We start from the raw sequence: 4,259 nt of genomic DNA on the forward strand, positions 1-4,259 counted from the left end.
GAGTTGCATGAAGACTTACATTATTTCCAGGAACAGGGAGGTGAAAATCTCACTGAGTTCTGCCCTCCTTGGCCCTCATGGGAGTATCATGTTCAGTTCTGGGCACCATGTCTAAGGATGTTGATGAGCTGAAGAGTGTGCAGAAGAGAGCAATCAGGATGGTGAAGGGCCTTGAGTCTGCCACCTGGTTTTCATTTGAAGAAATTGGGCATGCTTAGCCTGGAGAAAAGAAGACCTTAATTGGAGCAATAGTGGCTGGTGGGCAAGACAGCTTTCTTCAAGTATTTGAAGGGTTGTCCTATGGAAGAGGGATAAACTTGCTCTCTTTTGTCCCAGAGCAGGCTGAATTTGGAACCATGTGTAGAAGCTGCAAAGAGGCCAATTTAGGTTTGGTTATCAGGAAAACAAACTTACAAAAAATTAGAACTCTCAAAAAGTGGAATGGGCCGTCTAGAAAGGCTGTGAGTCTTTCTCACTTGGAATTCTTCTAGCAGAGGCAGATAACCGCCTGTTGGGTATGTTATAGCTGGCATTCCTTTAGGGTATGAGTAGGATGAGGTGGAGATCCTTTCCAGCTATTAAATTCTGTGATTCTGAATCTCTCAGTCAAAATCTTTTCTGAATTATGGTCATATAAATGCTAAGATATTTCTATAAGATCACACAGTGCCTGGTACATAGTTGGCTATATATATGCATATATATGTATGTATGTATGCATGTATATATGTACTTTCTGACATGATAAGTAAGCAGAACTAATACTGTACCAAAGGCCCCCCAATTCCAAGTCCATTTTTTTTTAAATCTATATTCTTTCCCTTGACAATTTAATTTACTCCTATGGTTCCAACTCCTCTTCATAGAATTGTGGGATTTAGAGTTAGCAGAGGCCTCAGAGACCATAGAATTTTGGAGTTGGAAGGAACCCACTAGAGGCCATCTAGTCTATCTTGTATCTGAGTAAGACTGCTCCCTGCAGCACACCGACCGAGTGATTGAGTGGTCTTTGGTTGAACATACAGTGGTGAGGCCCCCCACCCAGGCTTTTGAAGCATTCTATTTCTTTTTTGTATAACTCTAACAGGTAGGAGATTTTTATTATATCAAAATTTTGCATTTTTCCAACTTTTACCAATTGTTTCTGGTTTTGCCCCATGGGGCCAAGCAAAAGAAGTTTAATCTCTCTTCCATGTGAAATCCCATCAAATAATTAAATCCAGCTGTCATGTGCCATTCAAGTCTTCTCTTCTTACTGCCAAACGTCCTCAGTCCCTTGACAGATTTTCCTGTGACATCCTTTAGAAGGTCTTCATCATTCTGATTGTCCTCTTCTGCAAACTCCAATCAATCAATGTCCTTCCTAAAGTGTGGCTCCCAGGACTGAATGTAATACTGACCACATTGTCATTCCATCTCCACCTTTCCTTTTCCAATTTGACTATTCCTGTCACTGACACTAATATTCACCTAATCCCCAGTGTTAATAACCTTAGGTTCTTTGGATCTTTTCCCTCTTACATATTCAGTTGCTAAGTGCTATTGATTCCATCTGCACAACTTAGCCATTACTCATCATGTCCCACCCCCTCCCCGAAATGTATAATCCATATCTATATTTGAATCTATCGTTTCATTAGTGTGGGGAACTCCTAGAAAGGAAATTCCCTCTACTGGTGTAGATGGGCGAATGCGCTGCAATTTACAACCTCAGAGTTGCTTGGGGGGCACATAATACTTAAATCACACAGGGTCACACATCTAGTATGTATCAGTGGAAAAACTTGGAACTAAATCTTCCTTTGTAGAGGTTGGCTTTCTGTCCACTTGCCATCATGGCTCCTCACTATATAACAAAGTCCTTATGTATGTTATATGCCTGACTGTAGAACAACTCCTCTTCTTGTCTAGTCCTTCCAGTGTATATTTGCAAGAAAAATTTTTCTTATACATGTATCTGGTTATAAAATTTTTCTGCTAAAACACCTACACAACTTCAGTCATTCTCTATTGCCACTAAGTAAAGCTAAAATTCCTCAGCTTCACTTGCCAGCTCCTCTGGAATTTTATTCTATCCTGCCCTCCAAACTTGTTCTTGCATTTCGCTTCACTCTCCAGCCAAACAAGAATACTCTTTGATTACTACAAACAAGAGATATGCTCATATCTTCCTGAGTTTTCTCCCATTTTTCCAAATCCCTGGAATGCTTTCCTTCCTCTTTTCCCCTTCTTTAATTCCTAATCATTCATGAAAGCCCACTTACTTATCTTGTTACACTCATTCATTCATTCCTCTGATAAGTTTGTAAGAAGGATTCCACCTAATGTTTTTAGGTCTTTTTTAATTCTGTTAACATTACACAGATACTATCCATGTCTATACTATTTTATGCTATAACTATATGACCTGTCCATGTGTATTTGTGCTCATGCACTTTTTGATGACATTCTTGAGACCACTTCTTTGCAACACCTTGTTTGTAATGTGTTGCAGCATGCTTAAGGCCACCAAGCAACTCTCTTTCTTGCATGATTTTCTGGAACTTCGTTTTCCAACTCTGTTTCTTAATTTTTTTTTTTTCTAGAAGAACAATAATGCTCAAGTTGTCTTGCTGAGTGCTGTTACCTAGCTGCATTGTTTTAGTTTGTGGAAAACTCAAGTCTCCTTATAGGTTTTTTCTTTCTTTTTCTTTTTTTTGTTGTTGATCATTATCTTTTACCTAAGCCATTCTGTACCTTCAGTAATTCATGGCTTTATTAAGATCTTCCTCCAAATGTTCTAACTTACTGAGTCTCACGTTTCCCTTTTTCGGTTCTACTTTTCAATATTTTTTTCATCTTAGTATATGCCAGATCTTCCTTTATTTTTTTTTCAAAAATCATCCTGAAAGTTTTTGTGACTAGGCTTACTCTGTATTCTGAAAATGTAGTTTTTACTGAATTGCTCTTTACTGTTAGTAATTTTTCTTGCTTTCCTTCACTCTATAATATTTCTTCCTTTTATTGGAATCTCTCTTTTTTTCTTCAGTCTCCTATGGTTTTTCTACAAGGATCTTTTTTTTTATACATGAAAATTTCAAAATCACACAGTTTTATAGTTGGGAGGGACTTCACTGGGTATCTAAACCAATTGTGTCTTTAAAAGAATCTCCTCTTGGGGCAGCTAGGTGACACAGTGGATAGAGAACTGACCCTGGAGACAGGAGGACCCGATTTCAAATCTAGCCTCAGACACATAATGCTTACTAGCTGTGTGACTCTGGGCAAGTCACTTAACCCCAATTGCCTCACCAAAAAAAAAATATATAGAATCTCCTCTCCCACATACCTTGTTAGTGGTCACCAAGTGTCGGTCTGAAGACTTCTAATAAGGAGACCAGTCTCTCTTAAGACAGTTCATTCCCCTTTTAGATAGCTCTGATTATTAGGAAGTTTATATTTTCTAACATCAAGCTTGCACTTTCCTTTTAGAATTTCTACCTATTCTTGTTCCTAATAGTCTAATTTCTCTTTTACACAACAGTCCCTCAAACCCTTGAACATAACTATTATGAACTTCTAGGCTAAATACTTCCACTTCTTTCAACATATCCTCATATGGTAAGAACAGGAGGCCTTGTACCGTGCTTGAAACCTTCCTGTGGACTCTCAACCCAAGGATCATTAGCCTTCCTAAAAAGTGTTCTTCGTAATGGAAATTAGTATTTCAGATGTATTCTAAATAGGGAAGAGTATAGAGTAACTAACATTTCTTTATTTATGTTTAGATCTGTCTTTATTTCTGTGAAAAGTGTTTTGCAATTGTGTTCATATAGTCCCTAGGTTTGTCTTGGTAAGTATTTCATATTGTCTGTCATTATTTTGAATAGATTTTCTCTTTCTATCTCTTTCTGCTGGGTTTTGTTTGTAGCATACAGAAATGCTGATGATTTATGTGGGTTTATTTTATATCCTACAACTTTTCTGGCATTGCTGATTATTTTAACTAGTTTTTTCAGTCGATTCTCTAGGATTCTCTAAATATATCATCATATCCTCTGCAAAGAGTGATAGATTCATTTCTTCATGCCAATCTTTATTTCTTTAATTTCCTTTTCTTGTTTTAACGTTCTACAGCTAGCATTTCTAGTACAATATTGAATAATACTGGTGATAACTGATATCTTTGTTATACTCCTGATTTTATCCTTGTTGCAGATAATGCTCTTGGTTTTAGATAGATACTACTAATCATTAAAAAATATTCCATTGATTCCTAT

The sequence above is a fragment of the Vombatus ursinus genome, unplaced genomic scaffold (assembly GCF_900497805.2).
Source record: "Vombatus ursinus unplaced genomic scaffold, bare-nosed wombat genome assembly UNPS02014810.1, whole genome shotgun sequence".
Lineage (NCBI taxonomy): Eukaryota > Metazoa > Chordata > Mammalia > Diprotodontia > Vombatidae > Vombatus > Vombatus ursinus.